The sequence below is a fragment of the Microcaecilia unicolor genome, chromosome 2 (genome assembly GCF_901765095.1).
Source record: "Microcaecilia unicolor chromosome 2, aMicUni1.1, whole genome shotgun sequence".
Lineage (NCBI taxonomy): Eukaryota > Metazoa > Chordata > Amphibia > Gymnophiona > Siphonopidae > Microcaecilia > Microcaecilia unicolor.
In genome coordinates, this window is record NC_044032.1 from 15,740,281 (window position 1) to 15,756,663 (window position 16,383).

The window sequence follows — 16,383 nt, forward strand, 5'->3', positions numbered from 1 at the left end:
CCCTGGCTGAATTATCTTTCCAGAGTTCCTTGCAGGTGCCTACACTGACTCTACTTAAATTCGGACCCGTGGTGTATTCAGGAATAGTGAGTGATTTCACATTACATACAGTTGGCTGTAAAGAGAAAAGTTTCCTGTATTTATCTGAAGGGCCAGTACATAAGTCAGAGAGATACAGAACCCCTCCGTCTTCAGAATGTACACATAAACTCTCTGATTAATAGGTTTTATCTAACGCTGTGGCTTTAAACAGGGCAGGGGTTCCACATACCAGGCCCACAATAGAAATTTGAAAGGTGGCTCCTGAGCCCACTGACAGGCTATATCTACTACTACTACTAATAGCATTTGTATAGCGCTACCAGACGCACGCAGCGCTGAACACTTGACATAGAGAGACAGTCCCTGTTCAAAAGAGCTTACAATCTAGGTAGAACAGACAGACAAGACATTATGGGCAAGGGAATTACAGGGTAAAGAGGAACAGGGGAGGAGGAGGGCAGATGAGTAGCGGTTAGGAGCCAAAGGCAGTAGTGAAAAGGTGAGCTTTCAGCATAGATTTAAAAACAGGTAGAGATGGAGCTAGACGTATGGGTTTGGGAAGACGGTTCCAGGCATAAGGTGCCGCAAGACAAAAGGAATGGTCTGGAGTTAGCGGTAGAGGAGAAGGGGGACGGCAAGAGAGATTTGTTCAGAGAGCGGAGTTCACGGGGAGGGATGTAGGAAGAGATGAGAGTGGAGAGGTAATGGGGGGGGCTGCAGAATGGATGCATTTAAAGGTCAGTAAGAGGAGTTTGAACTGTATACGGAAGCGGACAGGGAGCCAGTGAAGTGATATCTCCTTAAGATGTAAGTAGGAATTGGGCTTCCTGTAGCCTGGGGCACAGGGAACTGCCCTGTTTGCATCCCCTAATGCTGGCCCTGATTTTAAATGAATAGTGATGCAAGTCCACTCTTACATAAGGAAATTGATGCCAGGCTAGATCAGACCAAACCATGGTCAAACTGACTCAATAGGAAGTAACCAGCAGACCTCAAAGAGCAGATCCATTCCTTGCAAATCCAGTCTTAGGTTTATCCCATTACTACTACTACTACTTATCATTTCTATAGTGCTACAAGGCATATGCAGCGCTGTACACCATACACAAAAAGACAGTCCCTGCTCAAAGAGCTTACAATCTAGATAAGACAGGTAAACAGACAGAACAATTAAGGGTAAGGGAATAAAGAGGTGAGGATAAAGGACAAGGCAAGTGAGTAGTGGTTAGGGGTCAAAAGCAGTGGTAAAGAGGTGGGCTTTAAGTTTGGACTTGAAAATGGCTAAGGACGGGGCTAGATGCACAGGCTCGGGAAGTCTATTCCAGGCGTGAGGTGCAGCAAGATAAAAGGAACGGAGTCTGGAATTAGCAGTAGGGGAGAAGGGGATGGATAAGAGAGATTTATCTACAGAACAGAGTACCCAAGGGGGGGGGGGGCGTACGAAGAGACGAGAGTGGAGAGGTACTGGGGAGCGGCAGAGTACTACTACTACTTATCATTTCTATAGTGCTACAAGGCATACGCAGCGCTGCATTGCATGCAGGGATTCATAGTTCTGATTTACTAATTATGTTCCCAATGAAAAGCACCAAAAGTCCCTGCATGGAGTGTAGTAAACCCAGGACTGGAATCTGAAGCCAGTTCTGCTCCACTGCTTTCTCTATGTGAGCTCAGACCTTGGCTACCTGGGCAATGTTTGGAAACTCATTTCATAACCAAACATCAGGGGTTCTCCGTCCAGTCCTGGGGACACATCTACTGGGATCTGTATTGGGACCAGTGCTGATTAACATATTTATAAATGATCTGGAATTTGGACCAATGAGTGAGCTGATGACACAAAAATATTCAAAGTTGTCAAGGGATCTGGGTGTCGTCGTCGATAATACACTGAAACCTTCTGCTCAGTGTGCTGCTGCGGCTAGGAAAGCGAATAGAATGTTGGGTATTATTAGGAAAGGTATGGAGAACAGGTGTGAGGATGTTATAATGCCGTTGTATCGCTACATGGTGCGACCGCACCTTGAGTATTGTGTTCAATTCTGGTCGCCGCATCTCAAGAAAGATATAATGGAATTGGAAAAGGTGCAGCGAAGGGCAACTGAAATGATAGTGGGGATGGGATGACTTCCCTATGAAGAAAGACTAAGGAGGCTAGGGCTTTTCAGCTTGGAGAAGAGACGGCTGAGGGGAGACATGATAGAGGTATATAAAATAATGAGTGGAGTGGAACAGGTGGATGTGAAGCGTCTGTTCACGCTTTCAAAAAATACTAGGACTAGGGGGCATGCGATGAAACTACAGTGTAATAAATTTAAAACAAATCGGAGAAAATATTTCTTCACCCAACGCATAATTAAACTCTGGAATTCGTTGCTGGAGAACGTGGTGAAGGCGGTTAGTTTGGCAGAGTTTAAAAAAGGATTAGACAGTTTCCTAAAGGACAAGTCCATAAACCGCTACTAAATGCACTTGGGAAAAATCCACAATTCCGGGAAGAACATGTCACAATGGCTTGATTGTATAGAATGTTTGTACGTTTGGGAAGCTCGCCAGGTGCCCTTGGCCTGGATTGGCCGCTGTCGTGGACAGGATGCTGGGCTCAATGGACCCTTGGTCTTTTCCCAGTGTGGCATTACTTATGTACTTAAAACGCATGTGGACTGTGAAAAATTGCAGGAAGACCTTAGGAAATGGGAAGACGGGGCATCCAAATGGCAGATGAAATTTAATGTGGACAAATTCAAAGTGATGCATGATTATTGGGAAGAATAATCCAAATCATAGTTATCTGATGCTAGGTCAGAACCCAAGAAAAAGATCTAGGTGTCATTGTAAACAATATGCTGAAATCTTCTGCCCAGTGTGCAGCGGTGGCCAAAAGGCAAAAAGGATGCTAGGAATTGTTAGAAACGGGGAGCAAAATAAGACCAAGAATATTATAATGCCTCTGTATCGCTCCATGGTGCCACCTCACCTTGTGTTCAATTCTGGTTGCCGTATCTCAAAAAAGATATAGCAGAATTAGGAAAGGTTCAAAGAATAGCGACTAAAATGATAAAGGGGATGGAACTCCTCTCATACGAGGAGAGGCTAAAGAGGTTAGGGCTCTTCAGCTTGGAAAGGAGACGGATGAGGGGAGATATATTTGAGGTCTACAAAATCCTGAGTGGTGTAGAATGGGTAAAAGTGAATCGATTTTTCACTCTTTCAAAAGTACCAGGGGACACTCAGTGAAATTACGTGAAATACTTGTTGTGGAACTCGTTGCCGTAGGATGTAGTAACAGCAGTTAGCATATCTGGATTTATTCATTTATTTGTTGCATTTGTACCCCACATTTTCCCACCTATTTGCAGGCTCAATGTGGCTTACATAGTACCATCAAGGCAATCGCCAGGTTGGTTGATAACAAATACATGGATGCATAATGCTTGAATGAGGTAATTATAGAGGGTCGAAGGTAATGAAGATTGTATATTGTCCGGTACGATCATTGGTCATATTGTGTTGCTGGGTGAAGGGTTTACGTTGGATCATTGGGGTAGGCCTTTTTGAAAAAATGTTTTGGACAAGTTCCTGAAGGATAAGTTCATAGTCTGTTATTGAGATGGACAAGGGGGAAGCCACTGCTAGCCCTGGGATTGGTAGCATGGAATGTTGCCACTATTTGGGTTTCTACCAGGTACTTGTGACCTGGATTGGCCACTGTTGGAAGGAAGATACTGGGCTAGATGGACCATTGGTCTGACCCAGTATGGCTGTTCTTATGTTCTTCTGTACTAGCCAGGTTTTCAGGACAGCCACAGTGAATATGGATAAGGTAAAGCTGCATGCACGTATACTAATCTATCTCATGCATATTCATTGTGGGTATCCTGAAAACCTGATTGGCTGTGTGTGTGTCCCCAGGAATGGACTGAAGACCTCTGCTGTGGAGCAATGCATCTCAGTGCTTGCCTAGAGGCACATCCAACCAGTCAGATTTTCAGGATTACCACGATGAATATGCATGAGATAAAGCTCCATATATTGGACAGCAGATTTATGCAGATACATCATGCATATTCATTGTGGTAATTGTGAAAAACAAGCTTGCAAGAGAAAGGGTTGGAATCATTATTCTAGAGCAGGGTTTTTCAACGCTGTCATCGGGGGTACACCCAGCCAGTTGGGGTTTTCAGGTTGCTCTGCTCTAGAGGTCTATTTATTTATTTAATTAATATAACTTCTGAAAGATGAGATAAGACAGCTTCATTTATTAGTTCTTCAGTTTGTGCATGCAACTTGATGAATCAGTTATAAGAGGCACGTAAAGTTCAGAGAGAGAAAGATACACAGGAAAGAAGAAAATACTTTAAACACAGTAGGAAAATGAAAGGTTCGGGTTGCTACATACCTGTCACTCCTGAGTCTGTCCCAGAAACTCCAGACAGACGTATTTAGTGCAGAGATCAAAATGATCTGAAAACCTTCCCGGAACAATTTTATATCACAGAACCTGCTTCTCCACCTCCTCCTGAAGGGGTGGGCACGTCGCCTTGAAACCTGATTTCACCTTGCAATCTCTGCCTTCCTTTTCATCCTGCACAATGTGAGGCCATTTTCTCTCCCACTGTGGATACTGAGAATTCACCTGGATGGTCAGATGGAAGAAAATTAACAGAGGCAGGTACATAAGTACATAAGTATTGCCATACTGGGAAAGACCAAAGGTCCATCGAGCCCAGCATCCTGTTTCCAACAGTGGCCAATCCAGCTCACAAGTACCTGGCAAGATCCCAAAACAGTACAATACATTTTATACTGCTTATCCCAGAAATAGTGGATTTTCCCCAACTCCATTTAATAACGGTCTATGGACTTTTCCATTAGGAAGCCATCCAAACCTTTTTTTAAACTCCGCTAAGTACATAAGTACATAAGCTGTTGATAAAGTTCCTCATGAGAGCCTCCTGAAAAAAAATAGTCATTGGATAGGAGGCAAGGTTCTGGTGCGGATTAGGAATTGGTTGTTGGACAGAAAACAGAGGGAAGGGTTAAATGCTATTTCAATGGAGGAGGGTGAACAGTGGAGTGCCGCAGGGATCCGTATTGGGATTGGTGCTATTTAACATATTTATAAACGATCTGGAAATCGGAACGACAAGTGAGGTGATCAGATTTGAAGATAACACAAAACTATTCCAAGTTGGCAAAACGCATGCGGATTATGAAAAATTGCAGGAAGACCTTAAGAACCTGGAAGACTGGGCATCTAAATGACAGATGAAATTTAATGTGGACAAATGCAAATTGATGGATGTTGGAAAGAATAATCCGAATCATAGTTACCTGATGCTAGGGTCCACCTTGGGGGTCAGCACCCAAGAAAAAGATCTAGGTTTCATTGTAGACAATACACTGAAATCTTCTGCTTAGTGTGCGGCGGTGGCCAAAAAAGCAAACAGGATGATAGGAATTATTAGGAAAGGGATGGTGAATTAGACCAAAATACTATAATGCCTCTGGATCGCTCCATGGTGTGACCCTCACCTTGAGTATTGTGTTCAGTTCTGGCCACCGTATCTCAAAAAAAAATATAGCAGAATTAGAAAAGGTTCAAAGAAGAGAGACCAAAATGATAGAGAGGATGAAACTGAACCTCAATTTTTCACTCCTTCAAAAAGTACAAAGACCTAAACTACCTAATCCTAGTACTAAAGAAAGGGTTTGAAATTGATAATTAAACAATTAGATTTATTTCACGTGCTAAAGCTTTCACACACAGGTGGTTTTCCATAGTTGGAAATTACATGGAAATACTTTTAAAACAAATAGGAGGAAATATTTTTTTAATCAGAGAATAGTTATGCTCTAGAACTCATTGCTGGAGGATGTGGTAATGGTGGATAGTGTATCTGGGTTTAGAAAACGTTTGGACAAATTCCTGGAGGAAAAGTCCATAGTCTGCTATTGAGATGGATGTGGAGAAGCCACTGCTTGCCCTGGGATTGGTAGCATGGAATGGTGCTACTATCTGGGTTTCTGCCAGGTACTTGTGACCTGGATTGGCCACTGTTGGAAGCAGGATACTGGGCTAGATGGACCATTGGTCTGACCCAGTATGGCATGTTCTTATCTTCCCAGGAACTTACTGGCTAAAAGTCATATTGTGAACCGCATCAAAGTGTACACAAGTTATTATCTTGTATTGTATTGTAAGTAGATGTGCAGTCATATACTAGCTCTTTGGCTGGGATAGGCTCACATCTAAATGCATAGTCGTATTCCTACCCTTTCCAAAAAGTAACCTGAAGAAACACTTCTTCACGGCAAGGGTGGTGAATTTGTGGAACAGCCTCCCGGTGGAGGAAGGGTCTGATATTGAGTGTGTTTGCTGAAAGGGAAAGAACCCTCATAAATTGACTTCAACCTAACAGGATAACCCAGTTGCAATACACAAAGAAAATACAAACTTCTTCCTGAGGAAGGAATCTCAAGTACTTTCATAAGACCATCTGCATTTAGACCATAAATCAATTTATAAATCAAGCACGCTATTTTGAACTTACATAAGTGTCATGGTTTTGGCCATGCCCTTATTATGTTCAGACCTACTGTTTCTCTGTATCTAGCTCTGTGACCTCTACAGTCTGCCTTTTTCCCTATTGCTGTTCTTCCTGTAAGCCAAGCCTCGCTTTGGTCTCCCTACTTCTGCTTCATTTCCTGTTGTTCTTCTTCCTGTAAGCCAAGCCTCGCTTTGGTCTCCCTGCTTCTGCTTCATTTCCTGTTGTTCTTCTTCCTGTAAGCCAAGCCTCGCTTTGGTCTCCCTGCTTCTGTTTCATTTCCTGTTGTTCTTCTTCCTGTAAGCCAAGCCTCGCTTTGGTCTCCCTGCTTCTGCTTCATTTCCTGTTGTTCTTCTTCCTGTAAGCCAAGCCTCGCTTTGGTCTCCCTGCTTCTGCTTCATTTCCTGTTGTTCTTCTTCCTGTAAGCCAAGCCTCGCTTTGGTCTCCCTGCTTCTGCTTCATTTCCTGTTCTTCTTCTTCCTGTAAGCCAAGCCTCGCTTTGGTCTCCCTGCTTCTGTTTCATTTCCTGTTGTTCTTCTTCCTGTAAGCCAAGCCTCGCTTTGGTCTCCCTGCTTCTACTTCATTTCCTGTTGTTGTTCTTCCTGTAAGCCAAGCCTTGCTTTGGTCTCCCTGCTTCTGCTTCATTTCCTACTTGTATCATCAGCAAATCTTTATAAGTACCTGGGAACTATCATGCTTGGTCTTTACAAGAGGTCTCTTAATCTTGTGTTACCTGTTTAGATCGTAGCCATGCTTGGCGTTGTTCCTCAGTGTTTTGCTCCTGAAGGTCTGTGCTGTGTTTCAATGCTTTCCTTTGTTTCTGTGAGTTTGCTTTTGAACCTTGTTTCCTGAAAGCCTGGCTGTAGAGCCACACCCTGCCCTTGGTGTCTGTATCTGTTTGATTCTACCCTTGACTCCTGCTTTTAGTCTAGCCCTGCTTTTGACTCTTGTTATAGCTAAGCTCTGTTTCTGTATTCCCTGTTCTGTTTCCTGTGTGTGTGGTTCTTGTCTGTTTATTCTGAGTCTGTAGAAGCCAGCATCGTACCTGATTACTTCACTGCTATCCAGCTGTGGGTGCTAATAAGCACATTGCTTCTTTGTTTGTTTGTTTGTCTTCCCTTAGTCTGCTTAATCCTTTGCCTGCCATGCTTGCTTCCCAGCTCTTGAGCTCTGTTTCTGCCAAGTTCTGTTCCTGTTGTGTGTTTGAGCCAGGTTCTGCTCCTGCTCTATGTTTGAGCTAGTTCTGTCCCAGTTCCCTGCTAAGTCAAGTCCCTTTCAGTATCCTGTTGCAGCCAAGCCAAGCCAAGTCCCTTTCAGTATCCGGTTGCAGCCAAGCCAAGTCCCTTTCAGTATCCAGTTGCAGCCAAGCCAAGTCCCTTTCAGAATCCGGTTCCAGCCAAGCCACGTCCCTTTCAGTATCCTGTTGCAGCCAAGCCAAGTCCCTTTCAGAATCCGGTTCCAGCCAAGCCACGTCCCTTTCAGTATCCTGTTGCAGCCAAGCCAAGTCCCTTTCAGAATCCGGTTCCAGCCAAGCCACGTCCCTTTCAGTATCCTGTTGCAGCCAAGCCAAGCCAAGCCAAGTCCCTTTCAGTATCCGGTTGCAGCCAAGCCAAGTCCCTTTCAGAATCCAGTTCCAGCCAAGCCACGTCCCTTTCAGTATCCTGTTGCAGCCAAGCCAAGTCCCTTTCAGAATCCGGTTCCAGCCAAGCCACGTCCCTTTCAGTATCCTGTTGCAGCCAAGCCAAGCCAAGCCACGTCCCTTTCAGTATCCTGTTGCAGCCAAGCCAAGCCAAGCCAAGTCCCTTTCAGTATCCGGTTGCAGCCAAGCCAAGTCCCTTTCAGAATCCAGTTCCAGCCAAGCCACGTCCCTTTCAGTATCCTGTTGCAGCCAAGCCAAGTCCCTTTCAGAATCCGGTTCCAGCCAAGCCACGTCCCTTTCAGTATCCTGTTGCAGCCAAGCCAAGTCCCTTTCAGAATCCGGTTCCAGCCAAGCCACGTCCCTTTCAGTATCCTGTTGCAGCCAAGCCAAGCCAAGTCCCTTTCAGTATCTGGTTGCAGCCAAGCCAAGTCCCTTTCAGAATCCAGTTCCAGCCAAGCCACGTCCCTTTCAGTATCCTGTTGCAGCCAAGCCAAGTCCCTTTCAGAATCCGGTTCCAGCCAAGCCACGTCCCTTTCAGTATCCTGTTGCAGCCAAGCCAAGCCAAGTCCCTTTCAGTATCCGGTTGCAGCCAAGCCAAGTCCCTTTCAGAATCCAGTTCCAGCCAAGCCACGTCCCTTTCAGTATCCTGTTGCAGCCAAGCCAAGTCCCTTTCAGAATCCGGTTCCAGCCAAGCCACGTCCCTTTCAGTATCCTGTTGCAGCCAAGCCAAATCCCTTTCAGAATCTGGTTCCAGCCAAGCCAAGCCCGTTCCAGTCAAGCCAAGCCCATTCCAGAATCCGGTTCCAGCCAAGTCAAGCCTGTTCCAGAATCCGGTTCCAGCCAAGTCTGTTCCAGAATCCTGTTTCAGCCAAGCCTGTTCCAGAATCCTGAAACCTGTCCCTGCCTTGTTTATTGTCTTGCTTCTGTTATTCTTGTTGCCTAGCTCCTACCCTGTCTTGCCTGTCTAGTTGTGCTTTGTCTTGTCTCTTTCAGTCTAGTCCTGTCCAGATCCAGTCCTTGCCTTGTCCTTGTCTTGCCCTTTTCTGGACCCAGTTTTAATCTACTTCCGTGTTTTGCCTTGTCTTGCATTTCTGGGTCCGAGTTCTGGCCCTTGCATTCTTTTCCTTGCCTCATCTGGATCCGGTTCTTGTGTTCTCCCTTGTGTTTAGTTACCTCTGTCCTGCCTTGTTGAGTCTGTTAGTTTATCCTAGTCCAGTCTGTTCTGATTCCTGCCTGTGCCAGCCCTGGTGATTTGTCTGCCATAGCTCCGGCTTTGGTCCAAGGGCTCACCATTCCTGACAGTTGTGACATAAGTACATAAGTATTGCCACACTGGGACAGACCAAAGGTCCATGAAGCCCAGCATCCTGTGGCCAATCCAGGTCACAAATACCTGGCAAGATCCAAGAAAACTCAATACATTTTATGCTGCTTATCCCAGAAATAAGCAGTGGATTTTCTCAAGTCAATTTAATAATGGTCTATGGACTTTTCCTTTAGGAAGCCGTCCAAACCTTTTTTTAAGCTCCGCTAAGCTAACCGCCTTTACCACAGTCTCTGGCAACGGATTCCATTGTTTAATTACATGTTCAGTAGAGAAACATTTTCTCCAATTTGTATTAAATTTAGTACTTTGTATCTTCATCGCATGCCCCCTATTCCTAGTATTTTTGGAAAGAGTAAACAAACGATTCACATCTACCCGTTCCTCTCCTCTCATTATTTTATAGACCTCTATCATATCTTCCCTCAGCCATCTTTTATTTATTTATTTTGTTACATTTGTATCCCACATTTTCCCACCTATTTGCAGGCTCAATGTGGCTTACATAGTACCGTATCGGCATTTGCCATTTCCGGTATGAAAGGTGATATTGTGATAGAATAAGGTTCGTGTGTGAGAGACTCGTTAGGGGATCTTAGGGAGGAAGAGATAGGTTATGTCCATTCCGATCTTTGGTTTCATTGTGTTGTAGGTATTCAGTCTTTTATGTTGGATCGGTGAGGTATGCCTTTTTGAATAGGTTTGTTTTTAGTGATTTCTGGAAATTTAGGTGGTCATATGTTGATTTTACAACTTTTGGCAGTGTGTTCCATAGTTGTGCACTTAGGTAGGAAAAGCTGGATACATAAGTTAATTTGTACTTGAGACCTTTGCAATCTGAAGAGCCCTTGACAGGCTGATGACAACCACTGAAGATCTCTAATGGGCCCCTTTTATACAATTATCTGTACAAACACATTTACATTTTCTCTGAGAAGGTGTAAATTTGTAGGAGGGAATGTGTGAGCTATCAGGACAGGGTCTGAGAGGCCCCTGTGAGAGCAATGCGTGCAGTTAGGAGCTTAAAAACGAACACCTCTTACTATATAATAAATAACCAATTTCTCCACAAATACTAAGGCAGAACATTTCCAGACCCTACTGAGCAGCAGACACCTGCTCTGAGTTTAAGGCTATCTGAATAGCCTATCATTTTCTGGAGAAATGGCATTTATTACTGGCTGCAGTTACAAACAAGCTGTCCCTAAATTACCTAATCCTAGTACTAAAATTGATAATTAAACAATTAGATTTAATTCACGTGCTAAAGCTTTCAGACACAGGTGGTTTTTCCATTGTTGGTGCCTATTTATGGCTTAGGTAGATTTACAGGTGCTTAGGAAAACAATCAACCAATTCTTCTGGACAATTGAAAACTTAAAAACCTATAAAATGGATTAAACAGAACATGATGATTATACAAAGTCCTTTGACAAAAAAGAATGTTTGTTTGGAAAAGTATCATGGAGTTTCTGTTTCAACACAGCAATTTCACTAGCCAGAAAACAAAATATTTTGATCTCCCAGCTCCAGATATTAAGAGATGCCATTCCCCACACCCACCTGGGAAATAGGCTCTATGTTTAAATCTATTTATTGAATTTTCCAGCATACAATGCAGGATACGATTTAACACACCAAACTCCAAGTGCGAAAATTTCTCATACACGAGTCTCATGAACAGCCAACTTCACGATGAGTGTCCCAGTACCCAGCCCCCCTCAAAGAACTCCCTCCCCTTACCCAAATGACACCTCCATATTGTTCAGTGTTGCTGACCATACTCAGGGTGCCAGTGATCCCAGAAAGAGTTCTCATATTTTCATAAAATGCTTTGTACCTACCCTCCACGCTTTATCTATTCTCAACAATTTGTGCATTTATAGTGTGTGTGTGTAACATAGTAAATGACGGCAGAAAAAGACCTGCACGGTCCATCCAGTCTGCCCAACAAGATAACTCATATGTGCTACTTTTTGTGTATACCTTACCTTGATTTGTACCTGTCCTTTTCAGGGCACAGACCGTGTAAGTCTGCCCAGCACTATCCCCACCTCCCAACCACCAGCCCCGCCTCCCACCACCGGCTCTGGCACTGACCGTATAAGTCTGCCCAGCACTATCCCCACCTCCCACCACCGGCTCTGGCACAGACCGTATAAGTCTGCCCAGCACTATCCCCGCCTCCCAACCACCAGCCCCGCCTCCCACCACCGGCTCTGGCACAGACCGTATAAGTCTGCCCAGCACCATTCCCGCCACCGGCTCTGCCACCCAATCTCGGCTAAGCTCCTTAGGATCCATTCCTTCTGAATAGGATTCCTTTATGCTTATCCCAAGCGTGTTTGAATTCTGTTACCGTTTTCATTTCCACCACCTCCCGCGGGAGGGCATTCCAAGCATCCACTACTCTCTCCGTGAAAAAATACTTCCTGGCATTTTTCTTGTGTGTGTGTGTGTGTGTGTGAGGGTCTGTACTTATCCACTGGAGCAACAAATACCTCTTGGCAATTAGGCGAGCCTTTCGCACTAGCCATTCATTTGCCATAGAGCAAACTTACAAATCTCCAAACTTATTCAGCAAACATACTATTGGAGTTTTTCTTGCAATTTGCAGTCCCAGCATATCGCTGAGCTGGGCCAGTGCTGCACCTCAGACCCAACGCATCGGATGGACTAAAATATGACACATTACAGGCCTTGGAAGTGCTGTTGTCTTGGCATGCAATATAAATTGCAGAGGATATGTTTTATGTTTGTTACATTTGTACCCCGCGCTTTCCCACTCATGGCAAGCTCAATGCGTCTTACATGGGGCAATGGTGCACTGATTTGTTTCTCCCGCATTACATCACTGGAGAGGGACTTCGATGGCAACTTCAGTAGTTCAGAAGCAAAGCCAGTGCCGGGCAGACTTACATACGTACATAAGTGTTGCCATACGGGGACAGACCAAAGGTCCATCGAGGCCAGCATCCTGTTTCCAACAGTGGCCAATCCAGATCACAAATACCTGGCAAGATCCCCAAAAAAGTACAAAACATTTTATACTGCTTATCCCAGAATCATGCACTCCTGGGCAGATTCATTCCAGCTAAAACACAATGCCTAGTACTCACTTCCCAATACAACACAAACAACTACTCCACCATAACCACTCCATACTGCACTCTTCCCATTTCAGAAAATCTGAAGATTCTTGGAGTCACCAAAAGAGTAATTCTTCCCGAGAAACATTTTCCGTACCCTGGTACAGTCAATGGTAATAAGTCATCTGGACTACTGTAACACTTTGTACGCTGGCTGCAAAGAGCAGACTATTAAAAAAACTCCAAACAGCTCAGAATACCGCAGCCAGACTCATATTTGGAAAAACTAAATACGAAAGTGCGAAATCCTTAAGAGAGAAACTATATTGGCTCCCTCTCAAGGAACGTATTGAGTTTATGATCTGCATGACCGTACACAAAATCATTCACGCAGATGCCCCACTCTACATGTTAAACCTAGTGGACCTACCGGCCAGAAACGCCAAAAGATCAGCCCGCAAATTCCTCAATCTGAACTTCCACAACTGTAAAGGTCTTAAATATAAGCAGGCATACGCCACTACCTTATCGTACAGAAGTACACAGCTATGGAACGCACTACCCACAGCCTTGAAAACCATGGACAATCTAATCAACTTTCGCAAATCTTTGAAGACACATCTCTTCAACAAAGCCTACAAGAAGAACTCTTAATGACACAAATCACCACCCAACCCACCCAAGTATTAAAATACACCTCTTACACCACCCTATCTAACACCTCCTTCTCTAATCCCTTATACATCTTCTGCTTACTACCGATTGTATCTAAGATCCTGTCATGACTATGTCATAACAACACTCTGTAAGCCACATTGAGCCTGCAAATAGGTGGGATAATGTGGGGTACAAATGCAATAAATAAATAAATAGTGGATTTTCCCCAAGTCCATTTAATAACGGTCTATGGACTTTTTCTTTAGGAAGCCGTCCAAACCTTTTTTAAACTCCGCTAAGCTAACCGCCTTTACCACATTCTCTGGCAACGAATTCCAGAGTTTAATTACACGTTGAGTGAAGAAAACTTTTCTCCAATTCATTTTAAATTTACTACATTGTAGCTTCATCGCATGCCCCCTAGTCCTAGTATTTTTGGAAAGCATGAACAGATGCTTCATATCTACCCGTTCAACTTCACTCATTATTTTATAGACATCATATCTCCCCTCAGCCGCCTTTTCTCTAAGCTGAAGAGCCCTAGCCGCTTTAGCCTTTCCTCATAGGGAAGTCGTCCCATCCCCTTTATCATTTTCAGCGCCCTTCTCTGCATCTTTTCTAATTCCACTATATCTTTTATGAGATACGGCGACCAGAATTGAACACAATATTCGAGGTGCGGTCGCACCATGGAGCGATACAAAGGCATTATAACATCCTCATTTTTGTTTTCCATTCCTTTCCTAATAATACCTAACATTCTATTTGCTTTCTTAGCCGCAGCAGCACACTGAGCAGAAGGTTTCAACCTATCATCAACGACGACACCTAGATCCCTTTCTTGGTCCGTGACTCCTAACGTGGAACCTTGCATTACGTAGCTATTCGGGTTTCTCTTTCCCACATGCATCACTTTGCAGTTGCTCACATTAAACGTCATCTGCCATTTAGACGCCCAGTCTCCAAGTCTCGTAAGGTCCTCTTGTAATTTTTCACAATCCTTATACGATTTAACAATTAAATTTGCCGATGACGCAAAGTTATTCAAAGTCATTAACTCGCGAAAGAAGGTGAGATGGGAGGATGGGAGTATGTTTCAGGAGAGAGAAAGATGGAGAGTGGGTGTAGGTATGGTGGGAGAGGGGCATATGTGTGCGGGGGTTAGGACCTTGGGGTAAAGATAGAATTGGGGATCGTGTTGGGAGAGAGAACTGCAGTTGGAGTGAGAGAGAGTGAGCACTGGATGAAAAGTTGGTGCAGGGTTTTCAGGCATTAGGGCAGGAGTCAGGCTCTATGAAAGGGGAATACTGTATCAAAAATTACCAATAAACATGCAGAATATTGCACAATTTTAAAATATCGTGCACAGATAAAGTACCAGAGAACCAGCCTCTGCCAAGCACCCGTTAAAGACAGTGTCAGGTGAAAATGTTTCCTCTTATCCCAGGATCCAAGTTCCACACCAAAGGCTATTATGAAAATAAAGGGAAATGGAAGTGTCATGAAACAGCAGTGACTTTATCGTGAGAACAGCAGAAAGTGAACGCACATCCCCCTGGGGGCTCATAAATATAACCTGTTTCTGTAAACCCATCACACTACACAGAGGTACATGACACAACATACGGCCTCGGATGACGCAGACGTCCAGGAGATACCAGAATGTTCCTCCGTCAGGTCAGCAGAGGCAGACGCCGGCTACTCTTCAGACAGAATCCAACGGTTATTCCCCCGATCTTAGTTTGCAGCCTCTCGTCTAGTAATGAGAGACCAACTGCAGCTGGGTGATGACGCGACGCCTGTCCTTACACACGTTGTGGCTCAGGACCACAATATTGTGTCACTGGCACCGCACTGAAGAGCACTTTAACCACTAGGTCAGTGCTTCAGGTAAACAAGACGTGCCACCAAGTCCGGAACCTCCCGAGGCCGCTTCAGAGAACCAAAACATTACATCCCGTTCAGAACACAGCCCTTCTGAGCCGAGGATGCACTAATCACAGTGACAACATCTTGTTGCTTCAGCCATTAGGGTTGGCTCAGTTGCCAAGGCAATTTCCAGCAGTCCTTGGGGATTTAGTCCTGCAAGGCCCTGAGCAACAGGCTTCAGCGAGGAAAGACGAAATAGGCCAAAGTCTACAATTCTAAAGTTCAGGTTTAAAAGCTGAACAGTATCACGTAGGGCCGTTTTTGTCCCATTAAGGACACACCCAGCCAGGCAAGTTTTCAGGATACTGATAATAAATATGCATGAGATAGATTTGCATACAGTGATGGCAGTACATGTTGAATCATTGTAGCTGTGACCTGGGCCGCGGAAGGGGGGGGGGCAAAATTCACCTGGGCCCGGTGTCAGGGTCTCTCTCTCTCTCTCCTGCTCCTGATGGGACCTGGGTGATCACGTCTCGACAGTCTCAACAGGAGCAGGAGTGGCCTAGTGGAGGAGTGGCCTAGTGGTTAGTGTGATGGACTTTGGTCCTGGGGAACTGGGTTCAATTCCCACTTCAGGCACAGGCAGCTCCTTGTGACTCTGGGCAAGTCACTTAACCCTCCATTGCCCCAGGTACAAATAAGTACCTGTATATAATATGTAAGCTGCATTGAACCTGCTATGAGTGGGAAAGTGCGGGGTACAAATGTTAACAAAAAAAACTCCAGCACTGGGCTCCCCTTAGAGCCTGGAGAGGGGCAGACATAAGGCTTCAGGCCGGGGCCTCTGGTTTGGCTTAGTCATATGAAAATTCAGAAGACAAAGAGCTGTATTGCCACAAATAAAATTTCATTAGAAGCTGTGATCCTTTATTAAAAATTCAATATGGGCACATTTTGCCCTCAGGCTGCGTCATGGGCAGGGCCACCGAGAGACTGAGGAGCCAGGCCCGGATCAGGGCTGCCACCGCCATCTCTGCCCCCATCCCCAGATCATCACTACTGCCACCTCCCCCACCACCATAACTCCAAATACCTTGGCTGGCGGAGATCCCCAAGCCCTGCCCACAGAATCCTTCCTCCAGCACTGTTCTTCATTGCACTGCATTGCCTGCCCTGCGGCCTGCTTCTCCCCTCATGTTGCGCATGCTTGGT

The 16,383-nt window shown here is 44.9% G+C and overlaps 1 protein-coding gene across 1 annotated transcript in view; it reads right to left on the reverse strand.

Annotated features, from left to right (window-relative positions):
- Positions 1–16,383, reverse strand: part of LOC115462797 (long-chain-fatty-acid--CoA ligase ACSBG2-like) — a 257,186-nt gene that overhangs the window by 92,076 nt on the left and 148,727 nt on the right. Inside the window, exon 1 of the mRNA XM_030192807.1 lies at positions 4,442–4,556. The gene's annotated coding sequence lies outside the window, so the exon portion shown is untranslated. Of the gene's footprint in view, positions 1–4,441 lie in introns of the transcript that reaches the window.